The sequence below is a fragment of the Symphalangus syndactylus genome, chromosome 12 (assembly GCF_028878055.3).
Source record: "Symphalangus syndactylus isolate Jambi chromosome 12, NHGRI_mSymSyn1-v2.1_pri, whole genome shotgun sequence".
Classification (NCBI taxonomy): Eukaryota; Metazoa; Chordata; class Mammalia; order Primates; family Hylobatidae; genus Symphalangus; species Symphalangus syndactylus.
In genome coordinates, this window is record NC_072441.2 from 133,244,582 (window position 1) to 133,268,265 (window position 23,684).

Here is a 23,684-nt window from a genome sequence, read left to right on the forward strand (position 1 = left end):
CAGAACAAATAAAGCAAGACTGGATACAAATGCACACCTATTCCACAGGTAACACAGGGTAAATTTCTCTCTCTGACCCCTCCATCCTCATTCTGAAGAATAACTCTTATTGAGTGAAAATCAATAAAAGTCATTTTAAGGGAAGTAGGTTTAGAAAAAGGCCCTGAAGGAGGAGAAAGGAGGAGGGGAACTTCAAGCTGGAGCAATTTGGACTTTAAAAAAAAAAAAAAAAAATATATATATATATATAAGGACTTGTAAGCTTCAAAAAACCTTCACAAAATAAAAAGTCTGCTTTTCTACACTCACTTTCAAAAGGAATCTCCCCCATCTATGCCCAACACACAAACCAGGAGACTTTTTGAGATTTCCAGTTTTATCACCCAAAAAGAAAAAAAAATTCACAGTAGAAATAATAAATCCTCCATTTTTCATATTGACTCCAACAAGAAACTTTCTGAAGTAGTTGCAGGCAGCTCCCAAAGACATTCGGCCAATATCAATGCCAAGATTGACCATCTGGCAATCTAGCAACAAATATTTACTGACTACATACTATGTATGAATTAAGGCAGTAGGAAGAAGCTGTAAAAGATGCCCACCCTATCCCCCCAAAAAGGCACGAAATGCACTTCCTATCCCCTAAGAAGCTTGTAGAGTTGTAGCATTAACTCATAATCAAAAGAAAGGTTAAATAAACCCAAACTCAATTTTATAATGTAGATAAAATATATCAAATGGGTAATACAGGCAAACTGCTGTAAGTTTTCAAAAGCCAGAGAAACCATCATGGTTTGAAATGTCCTTAAGTGTTTTGGACAAAGATAAGATTTAAGTAGGACATTAAAAAATATAAAAGTTGAATATTGAAGAGTGGAAAATATTACAAGAATAATGCCCATGGTATGTCAGGGAACAATTTACTCAAGAGTTGTGTCATAAAGAGCATTTGCAGTGATGAGAGTTATTAAAATTTCATGGAAATATGACATCATAGTTAAGAGCAACTGAAGGCAGAGCTGGGTTTGAATCCTATTTCTACCACTTATTGGTTGAATGACCTTGTCACATTTACCGTCTCTGAAGCTCTGTTTCCACAAGCTTAAAACGGAGACAATGTTAAGTTCATGAAGTTGATACGAGGATTAAATGAAAGGTATTCACCATAGTTATTGGCAAATAGTAAGCGTTCAACAGGTGAGAGTTCCATGCTCTCCCCTCAAAGTGCAAGTCTGTGGCTTGAAACTTCTAGAAATTGAAAACGATTTTTTAAAAAGCATAGATCAGAACAGACCTGTATAGAACGGATAGCCAGCCATTTTGCTTTCACCTTATCCAACAGAGCGGCTATTCCAGGCTGATTTCCATTTGGAGCAAGATTTTAACATCCTTACTGTTTGATTTGGAAACATCCTTCTTCCTCTTCCTAAAAGTACTCTGAATCTTGCTCACCTTCACTGTCATCCCCAAGCTTCTCTAGACAATAGAATGCTTCTGGAGAAAAAGAGGGAAGTGTGCAGATATCAGAGTCATGTTATTTGCTTGTATTCATTCATCAAGTCAATAAATATTTATTGAGCAACTATTTTTGAAAGAGTAAAAGCTGTCAAGTGGAAACTACTTCAACTTCACACCCCTTACTTGCACCTGTCCCCTCTTTCCTTGTTCTCTCCTGGTACAGAGAGGGAAGAAGCCCTCCTCTAATGAAAGACTGGACAACTCCACTTTGCTTTGGAGCCCTGGTCTTCTTCAGGGGTCTTTGCAGCTGTAGCACCTTTTTCATGTTTCCAATCTCTTCCTCTTTAATAATTCTTTCTATTCAGCACTTAAACACACTCAAGTATTTCTCACTCAAAAGAGAGAGAGAGAAATTTTTTAAAAAAGAAAGAAAAATCCTCCTTAATCCTTCATCCACATCCTTTTCCAGCTCTAATGCTCTCTCTCCTCCCTCTTCTTCCCAGTCAAGCTTGTGAAAGTGTTGCTTCTAGACCCCGTCTTTACTTTTTCACCTTCCACCTACTTTTCAAGCTCATCAATCTGGATTTTCTGTCTGCCATTCCTCAAAAAAATGGCTCTCAGTAAGGTTATCAACTTTTATTTCCCATTTTACCTAACATTCCTTCTTTGAAATGCTTTCTTCCCTTGACTTTGCGGACATCACATCTTTCTGATTTTCTTTTTACCTCACTAGTAGCTCATTCTTGCCCATTTTTGACACCTCTTTATGGACCATTCAATGTTTTTCAGAGTTCTGTTGAATGTACACTTCTCTTCCTGCTTTGAGTTTTTCCTGAGGTAAATGTATTTACTCCTATGGCTTTCTTACAATGGATATACTTAAAGCTCTTCAATCTGTAGCTTCAGACCCTTATACCCAATAGCCTACCTAACCTGAATATTTCACTGGTATCTCAAACTCTGCATATCCAAATCTGGACTCATCATCTTCATTCCCAAACCGTCTCCTCCTTTGGTGTTCCTCAACTCAGTAAATAACCCTACCAGCTAACCAGTGGTTCAAGGCAGAAATCTGAGAGTCATCTTTGACTACTCCTTTTCCACCATCCATACCATATCAATTAATAATTTTGCCTTTTTTCTTTCTTTTTTTGAGACAGAGTTTCGCTTCTGTTGCCCAGGCTGGAGTGCAATGGCACAATCTCAGCTCACTGAAACCTTCACTTCCCGGGTTCAAGCAATTCTCAGCCTCCCGAGTAGCTGGGATTATAGGGATGTACCATCACGCCGGGCTAATTTTGTATTTTTAGTAGAGACGGGGTTTCTCCATGTTGGTCAGGCTGGTCTCAAACTCCTGACTTCAGGTGATCCACCTGCCTCAGCCTCCCAAAGTGCTGGGATTACAGGAGTGAGCCACCATGCCCGGCCACTAATTTTGCCATTATACCTCCTAGATATTTCTAAAAACCATCATTTTTCTCCGTTTTTTTAAACCAATATCATCTGTTGTCCAAGCTATTGCAACAGCCTCCTTTTTAAAAGAGCAAATCTGTATATCACTTTTAATGCTTAAATTATGGCTTCCCTCATGCCTGTAACCCAGCACTTTGGGAGGCCAAGGCAGGTGGATCACCTGAGGTCGGGAGTTCGAGACCAGCCTGACTAACATGGAGAAAACCCGTCTCTACTAAAAATACAAAATTAGCCAGGCATGGTGGCGCATGCCTGTAATCTCAGCTACTCAGGAGGCCGAGGCAGGAGAATTGATTGAACCCAGGAGGCAGAAGTTGCGGTGAGCTGAGATCGTGCCACTGCACTCCAGCCTGGGCAACAGAGCGAGACTCCGTCTCAAAAAAAAAAAAAAAAAGGCTGCCCATTGACCTTTGGATAAATTCCTAAAATCTTTAATGTGATCCACAAGGTCTTGTATGTTCTGACATCTACCTGCATTTCCACTTCTCTCTGCTCTCCAGCCATATTGGTCTTCTCTCAATGCTTCAGTACTTTGCATGCTCTCACCTTAAGACTTTGCTCTCTCCCTCTTCTATCAATCTCTACTTCCACCTATTTTAATAGCTACCTAGCTGGCCGGGCGCGGTGGCTCACGCTTGTAATCCCAGCACTTTGGGAGGCCGAGGCGGGCGGATCACAAGGTCAGGAGATCGAGACCACGGTGAAACCCCGTCTCTACTAAAAAATACAAAAAACTAGCCGGGCGTGGTGGCGGGCGCCTGTAGTCCCAGCTACTCGGAGAGGCTGAGGCAGGAGAATGGCGTGAACCCGGGACGCGGAGCTTGCAGTGAGCCAAGATTGCGCCACTGCACTCCAGCCTGGGCGAAAGAGCAAGACTCCGTCTCAAAAAAAAAAAAAAAAAATAGCTACCTAGCTAATCCTAGTCTTCTTTTCAGGTTTCATTCAGCTTAACTCTTCTGGAACTGGAAGCATTGTCGGCTAGTTCCCTCTTTGTATGTTCACAGGATGCCTCATCCTTTCTTCTCCTTTTTAATACCCTTTGCTTTTATACCATCTGCCTTCCCTAATAGTCTATAAACTCCAGAGAGACAGGGCCGATGCCTGTCTTGCTTATCAGTACATTCCTGGTACATAACATAGTATCTAGCATGTAGTAGGTAATACATGTTTATTAATTCATACAATCAGCTCCAGGTAGAGTTTGTCTTTATTTCTCCAAAACCTTCCTGGAACCACCCCAAGCAGAGTTGATAACTTCCATGTTAGCATCTCCACTATACCAAAGACTCTCTTTTTGCATTTACACTGTATTGTAATTACTTCTTTACATGTTTAACTTCCTTTCTTTCTTTTTTCCTCTTTTTTTTTTTTTTTTTTTTTGAAATAAGGTCTCACTTTGTTGCCCAGGCTGGAATGCAGTGGCTCGATCTTGGCTCACTGCAACCTCCACCTCCGGGGTTCAAGGGATCCTCCCACCTCAGCCTCCCGAAGTTGGGACTACAGGTGCATACCACCACACCCGGCTAATTTTTTATGGGTTTTTTTTTTTTTTGTAGAGACAGGGTTTTGCCATGTTGTCCATGGCTGGTCTCAAACTCCTGAGCTCAAGCAAACCACCTGCCTCAGCCTCCTAAAGTGCTGGGATTACAGGCGTGGGCTACTGCATCCATCTGTTTTAACTCTCTTTCTAAAAAAAATGAGCTTCTTGTACATCAGGATTATATCTTATTTGTAGTTTTATCCCTAGCACTTCACTTGGCATCTGGCACAAAGTAAATGCTCAATAAAGACTTATAGAATTAAATAAACAAACTGCCAACTGACTGGATATGAGAGTTGAAGGAATATGGAAAATCAGAGATAAACTCTGAAGTGTGGTCTAGTCTTTGACGGAAATGGGGAAGTTGGTGAAGGAGACTGAGTGGTTTAGAAAGTAAACATATGCAGTTCCAAGCATAGTGGTGGTGACAAAGGGGAAATTTTACACTCAGCGAAGAGGTTAGAAAAGAAATGGGGTCCTGAAAAGGGCACCATGAAAGTAACTCCAAGGTAGAAAGCAGAGTCTGCTATAGCCAGGAGAGGGCTGATAGGCTACATTCTAATTTGCCTAAGACAGTCCCAATTTACACCTGTTGTCTTAACATAATAATTGATGGTGCCTGCCCCTTTACACTCTCAAAGTGTCCAGATAAGTTACATGGCCGGCCTACAAGATTACATGAATTTGGAAAATTTGAGTAAATTACGGTCAATAGCATTTAATACAAGAGCATGGCAAGGAATTAAAGTGAGTTCACGTTGAAGGGATGTACTAAACTGAATTTTTCTTTTCTTTTTTCTTTTGAGACAGTCTCACTCTTGTTGCCCAGGCTGCAGTGCAATGGCGTGATCTCGGCTCACGGCAACCTCCACTTCCCCGGTTCAAGCAATTCTCCTGCCTCAGCCTCCCAAGTAGCTGGAATTACAGGCACGCACCACCGTGCCTGGCTAATTTTGTATTTTTAGTAGAGACGGGGTTTCTCCATGTTGGTCAGGCTGGTCTTGAACTCCCAACCTCAGGTGATCTGCCCGCCTCGGCCTCCCAGAGTGTTGGGATTACAGGCATGAGCCACCGCACCCAGCCTGAACTGAATAATATTTTATGAAGAGCCAACTATGAAATGAAGCAGGTATTCCACTAGCCACTTTTAAGTAAGTGGTGTCACTTAATTTTTACAAAAAAACCTCTGATAAGTAGGTATTTTCATCCATATTTCACAGATAAAATAGTTGAAACTCAGATCAAGTAACCTTCTCAAAAAGTTAACATGGCTAAAAAAACAAAACGAACTAAATATAAAGAAATAATTGAAAAAGGAAGATCAGGCCGGGCACAGTGGCTCACGCCTGTAATCCCAGCACTTTGGGAGGCCGAGGCGGGTGGATCACCTGAGGTCAAGAGATCGAGACCATCCTGGCCAACATGGTGAAACTCCGTCTCTAAAAAAATAAATAAATAAATAAATAAATAAATAAATAAATAATTAGCTGGGTCTGGTGGCATGCACCTGTAATACCGCTACTCGGGAGGCTAAGAGAGGAGAATCACTTGAATCTGGGAGGCGGAGGTTGCGGTGAGCTGAGATTGGGCCACTGCACTCCAGCCTGGCAACAAAGCGAGACTCCGTCTCAAAAAAAAAAAAAGATATTATTGCAATAAAAATAAAAGCAGGAAAGGGGTAACCTAACCTAAGGAGAGCCCAGAAATCAATATGTAGCAGTGAAAATTCCTCCAAAAGTCGAATAGAAGCTAAGCAATGCAGTGGCATGAAAGAGAAATTGCAGAGGAGCCACGTGAGACAAAGAAATAGAAACACATCATGGGAATGATTTAAAGGTTCTAAGTTGGAAAATGGGTTGACTCTTGTGATGATTCCTTCAAAGTCGGCGAAAATTGCATTTTTTCAGTAAATATCCTTCAATCTTTCCCAAGAGCTAAATAAGGTGCTCTTTACTATGCAATAATACTAGTTTCATTTTTTACTGCTTCCCTCATTGAACGACACCTAATAAGCAATTATACTTCAGCTCTGTCGTATCTTTTCCATTCCCTTCTTTTGAAGACTAGAAAGAAATGAATGCAGCAGCACATATGCAGTTAGAATTTCACTTCATGGCAATCACTTTTAAAAAACACTCTGCAAAAACGGGTTGCATTTAAGAATGCATTTTGTATATCTGCCTTTCCACGGAACAACAGAGTCTAGTAAAAAGAACAAGTACTATAAGCAAGAAGCCAAGACATTGACTAGTTGTAGAACTCAGGTAAATCATATACTTTCTCTCTTCTAATAGATTTTTCTTCCTGTGTTGCAGGAATTTTTTTTTTGTGACAAATTTTACACAAAAGCAAGGTAGGTATTATTAAGGAATGTCTTTTAAATATTAAATCCATTTTTAAATATTATAAAAGCAGGCAAATAATTAAATTTTCCTTATTCATTTCTTTTTTTTTTTTTTTTTTGAAATGGAGTCTTGCTCTGTTGCCCAGGTTGGAGTACAGTGGCATGATCTTGGCTCACGCCAACCTCTGCCACCCAGGTTCAAGCAATTCTCCTGCCTCAGCCTCCCGAGTAGCTGGGATTACAGGCATGTGCTACCACCCGAGTAGCTGGGATTACAGGCATGTGCTACCACACTGGGCTAATTTTGTATTTTTAGTAGAGGTTTTGCCGTGTTGTCCAAGCTGGTCTCAAACTCCTGACCTCAGGTGATCCACCCACCTCAGCCTCCCAAAATTCTAGGATTACAGACATGAGCCACTACACCTGGCCCATTTCCTCTTTTTTGAAATAATCTCACATTTTATTGAATTAAAAACTTATGAACCTTAAGAGGTCGAGGATGTGCTAGAGGTCAGGTTAACATTTGTATTTAAGTAATAATTCGAATTATATGACCTCTTCTTAATTTACATATAGTCAATCAATAAACAAACATTTGTTCAGTGCTTACTGTGTGTTAGGAATTATACTAGGCTGTTTGGAGGAGTGATACAAAGTACTATACATTATCAAATCAAAGATAGTTTAGATTATAAGATGCATCCCCATTTCAGAGCTGTTAAAATGTGGAAAAATATGCATCTTAAATTGATTATATGTAGGTAAAAAACATAGAGCTTCCACAGAGAGAAAAGAATGGAATATATCCATAAAAAAGTACCAAGTGAGTATTAGAGACAAAAAGGGTCTCAGAAATTCAGTGGAGCAAGAAGTTACAAGGAGCTGAGGGTGGTGAGGAAAGTGCACTGTGTATGATACTGGCCTGCTTCTGCTAATGTATTTTCTATTGATTCTATAAGGTGTTGGCAAGGAAAGGACAAATTAAAAACTAAGCTTTATAATTTACCTCCTGAAATGTGACAACTTTCAGTTTTGTTAAGACTTCTGAATTCTATCACTATACCAACTCGAAACCAATTTTTAGTGTTGACATTAACTTAATAAAAACAATTACTTAAATTAAAAATTAAGCAAATATAGAATATGCTAAAATAAGAGTAAAATTTGGGGAAAATGGCCCAAATAATTTAAATATTTAACCTGTAAGAACAAGTGAAAATATTTAAAAATAATAATTTAGGTGTTATTTCTATACTTGGGGAGTAAAATTAAAACTTGTAATACAACAGATATCCGACGTTCTAAACTATATCTGCACCTACAGATCTAGGGTCAAGAAAAGACCATTCTCTGGCCAGGCGCGGTGGCTCACGCCTGTAATCCCAGCACTTTGGGAGGCTGAGGCAGGAGGATCACAAGGTCAGGAGTTCAAGACCAGCCTGGCCAACATGGTGAAACTCCATCTCTACTAAAAAATACAAAAAAAAAAAAAATCAGCTGGGCATCGTGGAGCATGCCTGTAATCCCAGCTACTCGTGAGGCTGAGGCAGAAGAATTGCTTGACATGGGAGGTGGAGGTTGCAGTGAGTCGAGATTGTGCCACTGCACTCCAGCCTGCACTACAGAGCGAGACTCTGTCTCCAAAAAACAAAAAAAAAAAAAAAAGAAAAGGCCATTCTTTTTTTTTAAATATGAAAGGCTTCACAAATGTTTGCGTCATCCTTTGTGCAGGGCGCCATGCTAATCTCTGTATCATTCCAATTTTAGTGTATGTGCTGCTGAAGCACTCCTGGGCCACTCTTCAGTCCCTCCTTTCACACCTACCCTATCCCAAGCTACAAACATCCAGACCTCCAAGCCTTGATTAAACAGGGTACCAGTGGATCCTGGGTCTAATCCAATCTTCTTAGAGCCACTGTTCATCCCTCTCCTCAAAGGACCTTGAACTTCAAGCTTTTTTGTTCCTATTATCCTCTGTGCATCTCCTATGACTAATCACATCTCTGTGTGAAAAGAAATGTTTGCAGGACTTTCCAGAACACAGCTGACTTTTTTTAAGCCCTTGTGTCCACTCTTCTCTGAGGGCTAAATGAGACTAAACCTATCAAGTTTCATTCCTATTTTCATAGGTCAAAGCTCCAAATACAGATACCTTGTCTCTTCTCATATTTGCCCTATATGAGCTATCATTCCTAAAATGCTACATACTTCCTTAAGTGTGGAAGTATCCAATCCCTCTCTTCTCTCCCTGCCAAAACCTTCCATTTGCCCTTTGGAATTTCAACTCTCCTATGCCCTCAAACACTTTCCTCTGAATGTTCCTTCCACCTCATGCCTTATCTAAACCTGGCTCTCTCTACACCACTTACCCTGCAGTTCCCTCAAGAGAGATCCGCTCATATTCTTCCACCTATGTACTGTCAAGAGACGAGGATGCTTCCCAGTGCTACTTAGAGTCCACTGCTTTTCCACCCTTTTGTGAAAACCCCTGCTACCCTCTCCGTGATTGGTAACTGTAATCTCCCTACCTCACAGAAGACAGTGGCACTTGGCTTACTGTCTTCTCTTATGCCATGAGTACTGTCATCATCCTAAGCGAATTCAGAGTCCTCAAGAGAGACCCCGAGTATCTCCCATGTCCTCCTACATTGCTATTCAACCACCCACTTTCACAGTCACCCCCTGGATCTTGTCATCATGACCTAAAATTCTCTCTACTTCTAAAATCACTAATTCAGATAGTCTACTTTCTGACCACAAGCACCTATGCTTCCAGCTCATTATTAAGCTAGTCCAACTGCAACTATTCTTCCCTTTCATTTGAATATCAGTTTATTGACCCCTTTCTTTCTATTACTCCCTTCTTGTCTTCACTTCCCCATTTGTCTAGCTTACAGTTCATGGCCCATCATTTCATTTGCTCTCTTAGAATTACCCTGAACTCTCTCCTTAATTATTCTCTTTCCTGTCTTCTAAAACACCACACTCTCCCAATTCCTCTTATTTCTCTGGCTGCCCTTTTGCAAACATTTTTGCTGACTCCTCCTTCGTGTTCTATTAAACCTTTAAGTAGGAGAGTGTTTCAGGGATCTGTCCTAGGAGTGCTTCTCTTTTCATTCAATGTCCCTTCCTGAAGTAATTTTAACTTTTCCTATGGCTTCAGTTACTATCAACATGCATATGCTCCTCAAACATACCTTGCTGTTGGAGTTCTGGACTGATGTATCTAACTGCTTACCTGACTCCTTCAAATGGATATCTCCAAGTTACCTTCAACTCAGCCTGTTCAAAAGTAAACTCATCAATATTCCATTAAATCTATCTCTGCCAGAAAGCTGAGCCATCTTTGACTTTTCCTGCTCTCATCTCTCCATATTTAAATAATCATGAAGACCTGTTAATTCTGTCTTCAGATTATTTCTCAAATTTTTTCACTTTTTTCCATCTCTACTGCCACCCCTCCCAACCTCCGTTCAAGTCACTATCATTTTTCATGGACAAGTTTCATTCCACTTGTTACCTACCATATGTCATGCATAGTAAGGTGTTAGAATACAGAGCTTCAAAGGAGCCTCTTGCCTGGATGACATAAATAATGGGTCTTCCTGCAATCATTCTTTCTCCCATTGCAACGGTTAATTTTTCTTTTTTTTTTTTTTTTTTTGAGATGGAGTCTGGCTCTGTCGCCCAGGCTGGAGTGCAGTGGCGTGATCTCAGCTCACTGTAAGCTCCGCCTCCCGGGTTCATGCCATTCTCCTGCCTCAGCCTCCCAAGTAGCTGGGACTACAGGTGCCCACCACTACGCCTGGCCAATTTTTTGAATTTTTAGTAGAGACAGGGTTTCACTGTGTTAGCCAGGATGGTCTCGATCTCCTGACCTCGTGATCCGCCTGCCTCGGCCTCTCAAAGTGCTGGGATTACATGCAACAGTTAATTTTATATGTCAACTTGACTGGGCTAAGGGTTGCTCAGATGGCCGGTAAAACGTTATTTCTGGGTATGTCTGTGAGACTGTTTCTGGAAGAGATTAGCATTATCAGTAGATTGAGTAGAGAACATCCACCCTCACCAGTGTGGGCTGGTGTCATCCAGTCATTGAGGGCTCAGATGGGACAAAAACGTGGAGGAAGGGTGGATTCACTTTCTCTCTTCTTGACTGGAACACCTATCTTCTCCTGCCCTCAGACATCAGAATTCTAAGTTCTTGGGCCTTCTGACTCCGGGACTTACATCACTGGCTCTCTCAGTTCTTGGGCCTTGGACTCAGATATATTACACCACCAGCTTCCTAGGATCCACAGCTTGTGGAAGGCATATTGTGGGACTTCTTGGCTTCCATAATTGTGTCAGCTGATTCCCATAATAAGTCCTGTTATCTGTCTATCTATACCCCGCCAATCTATTTTCTGCATTAAAGACAAACTCCGTGTGCGTGTGTGCTGTAAATGCAAATCTCATTTTGTCACCACTTGATGTAAGGATTAAACTAGATTAGGTATGTAGAGGATTTAGTAAGTGTCTGGCACATGATAAATAATCACTAAATGTTATCAGTGGAGTTACACTGAATAATTCAGCAAATGATTTTGGAATAACTGGCCAGTCATTTGGAAAAAAATAAAGCTGTATCCCTACCTCACTCCTTAGACCTAGAGAAAAACATAAAACCATAAAAATACTTGAAGAAAACATGGGTAAATATTTGTATAATCTTGGAGGTGAAGAAGGTCTTTCAAAACATATCCCCAAACCCAGAAGCCATAAAGGGAAAATATTAACTATATACAAATGTGCACATTCTGCCTATAAAGAAAGGCCATAAATAAGACAGAAAGACAAATACAAATAGAGAAAATGTTTATAATATTCAATTTAAAAGAGCTAATAACATATATCCAATTAGATCATAAATGAACAAGAAAAAACTAACAACCCAATAGAAAACGGTGAAATTGCATGATGGACAATTCCCAAATTAAGAACTACAAATGGCTAATAGCCTAAATAAAAAATATAAATAAAACAATGAACCATTATATTTTACTTATAGGTTGGTGAAGACTAGGAAGATTAACCGAATCCACTGTAGGTGAGGAAAATGAGCACTCGCCTGTACTTTTGTTGAGAGTATAAGTGTGAACCACGTTTCTAGAAATAGTTTGGATATGGGTAACATAATATAAAATGTGTGTACCTCTTGACATAGTAATCCTACTTCCAGCAATGTACTCTAAAGAGATCACTTAAGGGCAAAGAGAGGGAGAGCATTAGGACAAATACCTAATGCATGCGGGGCTTAAAACCTAGATGACAAGTTGGTAGGCGCAGCAAACCACAGTGGCACATGTATACCTATGTAACAAACCTGCACATTCAGCACATGTATCCCCAGAACTTAAAGTAAAATTAAAAAAAAGAGATCATTTAAATGACTCAAAAAGATGTATGCTAAGAATTTTTACTTCATAATTTATAATAAAATTGAAAATAAATATTTTTTGAAAAACAATTATCTTCTTTGGCCCTGTCCTTGATGCTGGGGATACAGAAATTTAACAGGAGAGACAAGGTCCCTTCTCTCATGAAACTTACATTCCAAGACTCAGAGAAACATTAAATAAGCAAATAAATAAGATAATCTGAAATAGTGACAAACGCTTTGAAGACATACAAAGACGTCCTCAGAAGTGCTGTAATAGAGTAACTAGAGTTTGGGTATCCTTAGGAAGGATAGTCAGAGAAAGCCCCTCAAGGAGGTGACCTGTGAACTGGAATTTGTTTTTTCCCTAAGAGCTAGAGTTTGAGGGTGGACTAGGCTAGTCTACATATCTGTAGCCTGAGAATATACGGTGAGGATGAGGGAGTGCTTAGCTGCTATGACTGCTATCCGAAGTATTTTATAAAGCACTCTTCTGAGAATTCAAAACCAAGGCAATATAATGTAGAAAAGAAACAAGGCATATATTTATCAATTGTCTTAGAACTCTGATTGGTCTTGCCTACATATGTGCCCACTCCTGAGACTAAATAAGATTGGATGGATATCATGGAAGAATTCCTCCAAAACATCAGTATAATAAATGTGAAAATATAACATAGCATAATGAAAAGGAAAAAGAAACAAAGAAGGAAAGGAACCGTGGAGTGAAAAAAAAAGATAGGGAGTGGAGTGTTGAAAATAATACCAGAGGAAGAGAAAAGTGTCCATGAGTGCTTCATGCTATAGAAGAACTTTAAAAAAAAAATGAATTAAATGGCTGGGTGCAGTGGCTCACGCCTGTAATCCCAACACTTTGGGAGGCCGAGGTGGGTGGATCATCTGAGGTCAGGAGTTCGAGACCAGCCTGGCCAACCTGGTGAAACCCTGTCTCTAGTAAAAATACAAAAATTAGCTGGGCATGGTGACACACACCTGTAATCCCCGGTACTCGGGAGGCTGAGGCAGGAAAATCACTTGAACCCAGGAGGCGGAGGTTGCAGTGAGCCGAAAAAAGAAAAGAATAAAAAACCATGAATTAAATAATTAAATAAAAGAATGCAAAAACAACACGATAAAACAACAGAATGAGATGAAAAGATACTGTAGAGCAGAGGTGACAAATTAGGGACCCAATTAACACTATGCATAACTTATAAAGAAATTCATGATCTAATAATAGTGAATAAGAGAAAAAGGTCAATTTTCTAAAAAATTTGAAAGAAGATTTAAAAATACAGTAGAGGCTGGGCACAGTGGCTCACGCCTGTCATTCAGCACTGTGGGAGGCCAAGGTGGGAGGATCACTTGCATCTGAGAGTTTGAGACCAGCCTGGGCAACACAGCAAGACACTTCTCTACAAAAAGTAAAAAATTAGCCAGGCATGGTGGCACATACCTGTAGTCCCAGCTACTTGGGAGGCTGAGGTAGGAGGATGGCTTGAGCCTGGGAGGTTGAGGCTGCAGCGAGCTCTGATTGTGCCACTGCACTCCAGCTCAGGTGACAAAGTGAGACCTTGTCTCAAAAAGAATAATAATAAATAATAAAAAAATAGAAGGCACATAAAGATGATATAGCCAAAGGAAAATTGGCATCCTTGAAGAACACAACAAATTAAAACGAAGAGGTTTTTTTTTGTTTTTTGTTTGTTTGTTTGTTTGTTTTGTTTTGACAGAGTCTCTCTCTGTCGCCCAGGCTGGAGTGCAGTGGCGTGATCTCGGCTCACTGCAAGCTCCACCTCCCGGGTTCACGTCATTCTCCTGCCTCAGCCTCCCGAGTAGCTGGGACTACAGGCGCCCGCCACCATGCCCGGCTAATTTTTTGTATTTTTAGTAGAGACGAGGTTTCACTGTGTTAGCCAGGATGGTCTCGATCTCCTGACCTCGTGATCCGCCTGCCTTGGCCTCCCAAAGTGCTGGGATTACAGGCGTGAGCCACCGCACCCGGCAAGAAGAGGTGTTTTAATATATAACAGAAGAAACTTTTCTGATATGAAGAACTACGGAGAACTGAATCTCTACATTAAAAGGATATACTGTGCTCGAAGAAAAACTGATAACGCGTAATTGAAACCAAGATCTATCCTGATTAAGTTATTCAGCTCTAAGAATGAAAAAGGAACTCCTCAGTCACCCAAGCAGAAAAAGCAGGTCACCTAAAAGAAGGAAGAATCAGGCTGGCCCTCAGACTTCACAGCAACATTCAACGGCTGCAGTTTCAGCAGACATAGAGTGAGCCCGAGAATACTATATCTGGTCAAGTTGTCATTTATTTATACAGCCAAAGACAGGCATTCTCAAACAAGCGAGAACATAGGGAATAAAGGGCATAAGATCCTTTTCTGGGGAAAAAAAATACTTAAGTTGAACCAACCGAGATGAATGAAGCCACTGGGGTAAAAGAACTAAAGCAACGTCAGAAAAACAACAGGACAATGACTTCGAAGTTCTGAGGGGAAGAAAATAAAGTCTATGAATTTTGTTCTTAGCCAAATTGTCCTTCAAGTACAATAGCAAGAGGCACAGTTTGATAAATGCTCCAAAAGAAGCTGTACCAACGTATATCCCATTAGCAGTATTTGAAAATATCTCTTTCTCCACACCCTCATCAATTGTATGTCAATTTTTCAGTTGAATAGCAGTGACACACCTCTCTGTTATGGAGTGAATGTTTATGTCCCCTCCAAATTCATATGTTGAAATTCAAACCACCTATGTGAGGGTATTAGGAGGTAGGGCCTTCAGGAGTTAATTAGGTCATTTGCAAAAGAGACCCTAGAGAGCTCTCTTGTCCTCTTTCAACCAAGTGAGGGTACAAGAAGTCTGCTGTGTGCAACCCAGAAGAGTTGGCTGTGTGCAACTGTGTTGTCTGCAAGCCCTCACCAGAACCGTGATCTCAGGCTTCCAGCCTCCAGATCTTTGAGAAATAAATTCCTGTTGTTTATAAGCCATCCAGTCTATGGTACTTTGTTACAGCAGCCCAAACTAAGACACCCTCTCATGTATCTTTTTAAAATTACATTAATCTTATGGAAGGGGCATATCACTGCTAATTTAATTTCATTTCTTTAGTTAAAAGTGAACTTGAACTATTTTTCAAATGTTTATTAGACATATTAATATCGAACATATTTTCTGTGACTTTTCTAATTCATATCCTTTGCCTATTTTTCTTTTGGGTTGGCTTTTCCTTATTATTCTTATTAGATTAGATTATTATTAGATTCTTTTCATATATTATAGATTCTTTTCATATATTATAGCTATTAATCCTTTATTTATTATGTATGTTGCAAATATGTGATCCCAGTTTATCATGTCTTTCAAATTTGTTTATAGTGTTTTTTATTATATAGTTTTAAATTTTAATTTTTTCCTCTACAGCTTCTAGATTTTATGTCCTACTTAAAAGAAGCATTTCAACCACAAGTTTTAAAAAATGTTCTATATTTTCTCTTGGTCCATAATTATATCTTTTTCACTAAGACCTTTCCTTAACTATCAGATTCACATAAACTGAGGTTATGAGACTTAGATAATCAGACTCAAAAAGAATAAATTCAAAAGTGTAAACCAGAATACCAGCTGATTAAGTCACAATGGAGATATAATTTTCCATTGACCAGAATGTATTAAATCTTAGCAGAGGCACCTCACCTCAGTCTGTGGGTACCTGGAAGGTAGAATTAGTAAACTAGTACCCTATGGTATTCTCACAACTCATAATAAAAAAGAGAATATTTCATCCAGGGGATCAAAGATTAGGAGAATGCTAAGTATCTTAACCAGAGAAATATAACAGACATAAAGCAGGATCTCTCACCAGCCAGAAGAAACAAATAGCCCTGAAGGAGTGATTGAAATTCCCAGGCTCCCCTATTTCCAATACCTTTGTCCCATAGATAACGTTGGGTGCATCCAGCTAAAGTTTATCTCTCTGGCTGTCCTCTATTCCAAGTCGAATTGCAGACCACATCTTTCTTTTCTTAGATGTGTTAATGCCACTGATTAGTGGTCAAGTAGCTGTTCCCAAGAGCCTCAGAGAGGTTGGGCTCCTTTCATCACCTGTTGATTAAGTTAAATTCTCTCAAAGGCAAACTTATCTATAAGTTCTAAGTACTAACTATAACAGTTTCAGCTGAGATGAGAAGACTAACTGGAATAAAAGTTACTGAACAATATCAGATAGTATATAGAAAATGAAGAGGTAATAGCACAAGAGAGGTATTGAAGGTTTTCAGGCATGGAAATGAATGATGAAAATAATGAGGAAGACTGGTTTGTCAGTCACATGATGGTGGAAGCTGGAGCCAGGGAATAGTGAGGGACAACGCAGGCAGGGAGACTAGGCAGGAAGCTGTTATAGTTATCTAAACTAAGCCAGCTCCAAATTCTAGTCTCCAGAGTCTATGACAAATTCATCTCTCTATCCTCAGCACTTAGCCTAAAGCCTGGCATGGTGGTTTTCAATGAATGGTAAGTGGTCAATTTTAATCAGCATAGCAATTTTCAAGTGAGTTAGTACTTTCAAGGCACTTAAAAAATTTTCGTGCCAAAATATTGTTTATCTTATTAATTTTTTAATCCTATTATTTCTGCTCAGCAATATCTTTATGTGTAATAATATAGCCACTTATTAAGGGCCCACAGTGTGGCAGACACTTAAAATTTTTAATATAATTCTTATAACAACCCTATAATGATCTATAGATATAGCAAAGCACAGTTCAGATAATTTTAAGAAACTTATACAAGTTTTCATAGTTAGAAAATGACAGCACAGACACTAAATAACATATCACAAATTAAGAGAAAGTTTCATCTTATCACTTTTCCGAAAAACAATAATCCTTTTCATTTTATGATGAAAAAACATGACCCACAGATAAGCTAAAATGGTGGTCCCCAATTTCTTGATCATGTCTACCTATCTGTAAAAAAAGTATACATTCCCCTAATATACATATGTTTATTTATAAATTATCACTATCAGCTAATATCTTATGGCACAATATATGCTTAGGGCAGAATTCATTATAATGTATGTATATCTATGTTTCAAATACTCTTCTTAATAATTTCAAAAAGTTTTTGCTGATTTCTTGTCAGATCTGATCAGCTTATAATTGCTTATATCTGATCATCTGGCTAACAGCTCCTACTAGGAGTAGAAGTGATGGCTTGTGTTTGAATTTTTGTATTATTTTCAAGTCATGTTTTCTTTGCAGAAATCTTTTTTTTTTTTTTTAGATGGAGTTTCCCTCTTGTTGCCCAGGCTGGAGCGCAATGGTGTGATCTCGGTTCACTACAACCTCCGCCTCCCAGGTTCGAGCAATTCTCCTGCCTCAGCCTCACGAGTGGCTGGGATTACAGGCGCCCGCCACCACGCCAGGCTAATTTTTGTATGTTTAGTAGAGACAAGGTTTCACCATGTTGGCCAGGCTGGTCTTGAACTCCTGACCTCAGGTGATCCACCCGCCTCAGCCTCCCAAAGTGCTAGGATTACAGGTGTGAGCCACCATGCCCAATCTGCAGGAATCTTTTTAAACCATCTGTTCATTCTATTGACATGGTTAGCTAAAATTGGTTAACATAATCAGCAAATCGCTTAACTAGGCATACGTTAACTGCAACATATCATAGGCATCACTGTCAACCCTTATATTGTTGAGGTCTCCATCTGCCTTCAGCGTGCATCATGTCCCTCACATGACAGGTGACCAAATGACTTAACAAGTGAAGACGTCCATCTCAATGCTTATGTAAAATATCAGCAAAGCTCATTATTTTAACAGTAAAACTACATATAAATTGTAGTTCTACTATTTTCTTCCTGACCTAAGGAATCACCTTTGAAGACCTCTAGGCAAGAGGATTCTCTCAAGTAATGTCAGAAGTTTTCCCATTGGCTTTCTAATTCTTAATCTAGAGTCTTCCTGACAATGCTGTTCCAAGGAGGAAATACATACCTTCTTGGCTGTGCAGATCCTCTGGGTCTTTTTTGCACTTGCCTGGTGAATGAGCTTACTCCGAGTCTGGAGTGTAGGGGAGGAGCTGGGGGTTTGGCATGATCATCTCAGTTTTAAGATTGGGCCTAGAAGAGTCATAGCAAAACCCTAGAATGCAGCTCTGCTCTCTCATTTTCCTGGTGGTCACCACAAGAAGAGACAGAATCACAAATGGACTTGTTGATGAAAGAGGCTTTCAGAGGAACTCTGTGAGAGCCTCTTGTTTCACTGAAGAAGGAGATGTGGCACTACATGCTGCAGGACCCTCAGCCTGTGGGCCTGGGACTTACCAGGACCTCGCCAGGGATCAGCTTTCCTTGCATGCCTGGCTCATTTCTACTCCATTTCCCCATTGGGTCAGGGCCAGGAACCCAGATGTCCCCTCCCTTGGAGTAGCCACTGTTTCAGAGTCTCTAGGAGGCAGAGAGCCTGGAGGGCAGTGGGGGCAGGCAGGAGGAGTAGGGCCCTCCAGTCCAGCTGGTCTGATGGGGGCTGTGTCCTGGACTAGGGAGAGTCCCCCAGACTATGCTTTGAAAAGCAAGAGAATGCTTCATTTTCCTTACTACCATTCGATGCAACATCTAGTCCAGTCAAAGGGGTTGTTGGGGAGCCCCCAACCTCCAAACTTGATGCACACAGAAAGGCTGAGGGTCTTTGATCACCTGGAACACAGCCCTTTCCCCTCCAAGACCCCTTTAGAGGTGGAATTCTCTGGACTTTACTAGGAGGCTCCTCAATACCTCACAGCACACATCCCTGTTAGCCTAAATCTTGAATCCCTCTCCCTATCTCCCTCACTTTGAATGACTTGAAAATTTACTCCCAAATACCAGGCCCTTCCAAGTCTCTCCCAATAAATAATAACAGCTAACTCTTAATGAGCATATGCTAAATGGCTTATGTGGATTAACTCACTTAATCCTAATGGCAAGTCTGATGCAGATACTACAGTTAACCACATTTTATAGATGAGGAGATTGAGGCACAAAGAAGCTAAAGCCCTTGCCTGAAGTCACCTAGCTGGTTAATGATGAAGGTGGCATTTGTAGCCGAGCAATCCACCTCTTGATTCTGCTCTTAACCACTATACTATGCACTATGATATACTTCATGTTAAAAATGGATGTTTTCTCAGCTTCCATAAAGTATGACTAAAAACATGTTAGGAAACATTTGATCTGTATCATATGAGCTATACGAATGTAGCTTCAAGGTACATCTCCCCAGCTGCCTTCCAGCCAAATGGCTGCTGCCCCAAAGATGATCCTATATTAAAATTCTAGAACTGCTGCTGCAAATGCCCTTCGTTTTGATCCTCCTTGAGGCCCTTGGTATCCTCATGGATACCTTCATTGGTGGTCTTATGTGCTGTCAGTGATATTCCTTTCCACTCAAGGGAACACCTGCAGTGCTCACTAGCTGAATGTTTACTCCTCTTCCTGGAAGGAAGATGAAAGCAAGCAAGGAGAGCTGGGTATACACACATCCATCAACTGGGCTTTGATCTCTCTGCCTGGGAAGCAGATTTCACACTCAAGCCAACTGCAACAAGTTTTACTAGTGCGGTCTCCTATGATATCCCATCCAGTCTGGAATTGAATCTGCACAGTAGTGAGTCTCCTCAATGCCATGCTCCCCAAGGACCCAGGGCTTGCTGTCATGTGGGTAAAGTGAGCACTCAACAAATGAACTGAGGCAGGATGTGCAGTCAGTTCCTGTGGAGTTTGAGCAACATCAGGTCCAAAACTCGGAGCCCCTACATAGTAGAGCCCCTACTGTGTGTAGAGTCCATCACGTGTCCACACTTGCAGCCACAGCTAGCAGAACAGGAGAGAGGCTTGCTGGGCACCAAGACCCACCCCACCCATGGCTGCTGCCCTTGAGCCCTTTAATTCTGATGCAGGATCAGGTAGGTAACACGGGCACAAGTGAAGACACTGTCTCACGGCTCTCTGAGGTAAAAGGCATTCAGTGAACAGATGAAGGAGCTGCAAGGAGGAGACGCCAGGCAGCATCTGGAGAAGAAAAGCAGTCAGTGAAGACAAGAAGGGCAGGGGACCAGCTGTGGAGAGGCCAGACAGCTGGCTGGCCAGAAGAAAACCTTTAGGATGTCGTTCAGGGCCTGAAACGCACCCTCAGCAGCGTAAGTTATTGCAACGCCCTTGCAAATATAAAGTGCTGTACAAACACTAAATCTAGAATGGCTAATAATTTTGTTATGTTAAAGCATTCATGTCAGGTAATTAATGTACTCATTGTGATCATTTAATTTTATGGCAGGTAGTGTAGGGCTGGACAGAAATAGGGCTCTTTGGCCCAGTCCTCTCATTTCTCACTAGATAAGCCAACAACGCGGCCTCCCTGGTCTGCTGCGCCAAGGTGTTGCTGGAGAGAACTGCTGCAGGAGGCTCAGAACCTGGACTTGGGGCCTCCACGAAAGAGGATTTCATTTTCCTTGGCCCCTGGTGCCTAGAGGCCCTAGTGCCCCCTGGTGGTGCCTGAGGCACCATTTCCTCAAAGGAAATTCATAGCTGAATTAGTGGGGAAACACAATTGGTTGCCTGGATAAAAGCTTCTCCCTTGACAAGTGTGCCTCAAAGCCACAAGGGTGCTGTGCACAGTAAAGGTGGAGTTGGCATGGCTGTGTGGTGCTCCTTGTGCGGGCAGGCCGAATAGAAGGCTTTGTCACAGTTGGAGCACCTGGAGGTAACTAGGAGGCCTGGCCATACTGCCCCAGAAAGCCCTGAAGGGAAGCTGTTCAGGCTCCTGTCCGCCGCAGGCCACTACAGTGCTCTGGTGGAAAGGGGATCTCTCCTTGTTCCTTGCCCAGTCTACTGAGGGCTCAGCTTGCAGCAGGGACTCCATCTTCCCTCTGTTCTCTCTATTCCTTCCCAATGCCCATCACCCCTCCAACCCCTCAACACACCCCAAGACACGGCAGGTACTCTTATTCCTTTCCCCAAACCTTCCTGTCATCTCCTCCATTGTGAGCCCTTCCTAAGTAGGTCCCAAAGAAGAGCCTCACCTTCCATCTGCTCTCAGTCCCAGTTTGTATGCCAGCCTGAAGAGGGGTTCAAGAAGGTGTAGGGCTAAGGCTTGCCCCAGCCCTGAATAAGCCCCCAACCTTGCCGGGCGCGGTGGCTCACGCTTGTAATCCCAGCACTTTGGGAGGCCGAGGCGGGCGGATCAAGAGGTCAGGAGATCGAGACCATGGTGAAACCCCGTCTCTACTAAAAATACAAAAAAATTAGCCGGGTGTGGTGGTGGGCGCCTGTAGTCCCAGCTACTCGGAGAGGCTGAGGCAAGAAAATGGTGTGAACCCGGGAGGCGGAGCTTGCAGTGAGCCAAGATTGTGCCACTGCACTCCATCCTGGGCGACAGAGCGAGACTCTGTCTCAAAAAAAAAAAAAAAAAAATCCCCCAACCAACCTCACACATGTCTATATTCATGTAAATGCACAGACATCTGTCTCCATCTCAACCTTCTCATTGATCCTTTTGTGCCTAGAAGTGATGACCAGTCGGCTGCTCCATGCTGGATATATTAAGGTTAACTTGCATAGAAACCGAGTTCTGACTTACAGAATCCTTGGCTATGGTCATTGCCCCCACCTCCCTCTCTCTCCATACTCTGCCTGGATACCACCTCACTTCAGATTAAGGGTATAGCAACAGGTTGACCAATAACTAATATATTTATTATGGACCCAGAAAGGTTTGGGTCCTAGTATCTCTCTTTGTTAAAGTCAGCAACAGTTGTCTGGTTAACCCATAAACTCCAGGTTACTTATAACCTGGTGGGTGAGGGCACAGGAAAGAAAGTGGGTCTGCTAGTGATAATGGCGCTGAACATCTCAGAATTGGCGTGTCCTTAGGAAGCTCTCTGCATAGTATGATGACTACTGTCTTCCAGACTAGTATTTGGCCTAGAGCTCCATGTTCATTAGCATGAGTCTCACAAAAATAATAGCACTGGCACTACTATCCATCGAGGCACCACTATGTGCCAGGAATGCAGAAAAGTACTTTGTGTATTGTCTCATGTAATGCACCCAATACTCCTATGATGTTGGGGCCATTTGTGGCCTCATTTACAGGCATAAGAACTAAGTCTCAGACAGGTTAAGTAGCTTACTTAAGGTCATACGGTTGCTAGGTGGCAGAGCTGGAATTTGAACTTAAGCAGTCTATGACAAGAATCCACATGCATAACCACTACTCTACATTGCTTCTTTCTGTGCTATGCTGTCTGGATACGCTGGCCTACTATTCCAAAATAATTATTTTAGTCTACTCTGTTCCAGGGACTGTGCTGGGCCCTTGAGAGAGGAGGACTCTACACAAGATTGATGGAATTATTGATATTTCCTGTTTGCCAATCACTGTGCTAAGCTGTACTGGAGAGGAATCTATTATCCGACGAGTAGCTGCTACATCTACAGCTCTTGGCCAAGAGGAGGGTCCCTGGGTGCTCCCTTATGTATAGACGACCACATGTGGTATTAAGTGACTTTACCACCCTGGCCACAGCAAACTGGATCAAGGATGAAGACCTGGCTGGGTGTGGTGCGTCACACCTGTAATCCCAGCACTTTGCGAGGCCAAGGCGGGCGGATCACCTGAGGTCAGGAGGTCGAGACCAGCCTGGCCAACATGTTGAAACCAGAATTGGTGTGTCTCTACTAAAAATACAAAAAAATTAGCTGGGCGTGCTGGTGTGCACCTGTAGTCCTAGCTACTCGGGAGGCTGAAGCAGGAGAATCGCTTGAACCTGGAGGCGAAGGCTTCAGTGAGCCAAGATCGCGCCATTGCACTCCAGCCTGGGTGACAAGAGCAAAACTTTATCTCAAAAAAAAAAAAAAAAAAAAAAAAAGATGAAGATCAGACCCAAAGACAGCCAATCTATTGGCTGACCAAGAATCCACAGTGTGGCTCAACAAGAAATCTCTGCCCAACAGAGTTAGTGACTAGGGTATGGTCAAACCAACAAGATCCTTTTCCTTGGAAATATAAACTCATACTGGTTGGAAGTGTTGGATGCCATAGAAGCAAGGACAGAGTACTAAGTGACCATAACAGTGAAACATAAGAGTAGAGATCAATGAATGCCCAATTCGGAGGCAGCAATGAAACCACCTAATTTCTAGAACTATGCTGTATCCTGAACCAGTTCTAGTTCTCTAAGTTTTTTTATGATCTCTGTGAAGTCTAACTGTGTGGCTATATATCTTGACTTGACTTTCTTATTTCTGTCTATATTCTCACAAAGATCCCCTATAATCAACGTAATGTCAGTGTGTCCTCATGGAGCTCACAATTGAGCAGGCAACATAGATGATAATGAAGCAATTATTTACCATAGATAAGTGCTACTACAGGGGAAGC

General features: G+C 41.5%; 1 protein-coding gene and 1 non-coding gene across 5 annotated transcripts in view; both read right to left on the minus strand.

The window, feature by feature from the left end:
- Positions 1 to 23,684, minus strand: part of RNF220 (ring finger protein 220) — a 303,437-nt gene that overhangs the window by 259,679 nt on the left and 20,074 nt on the right. The gene's annotated exons all lie outside the window — the stretch shown is intronic.
- On the minus strand, positions 8,501 to 8,602 carry LOC129469287 (U6 spliceosomal RNA). The gene has a single exon (XR_008652980.1). It is a non-coding gene; the product is annotated as a U6 spliceosomal RNA (small nuclear RNA).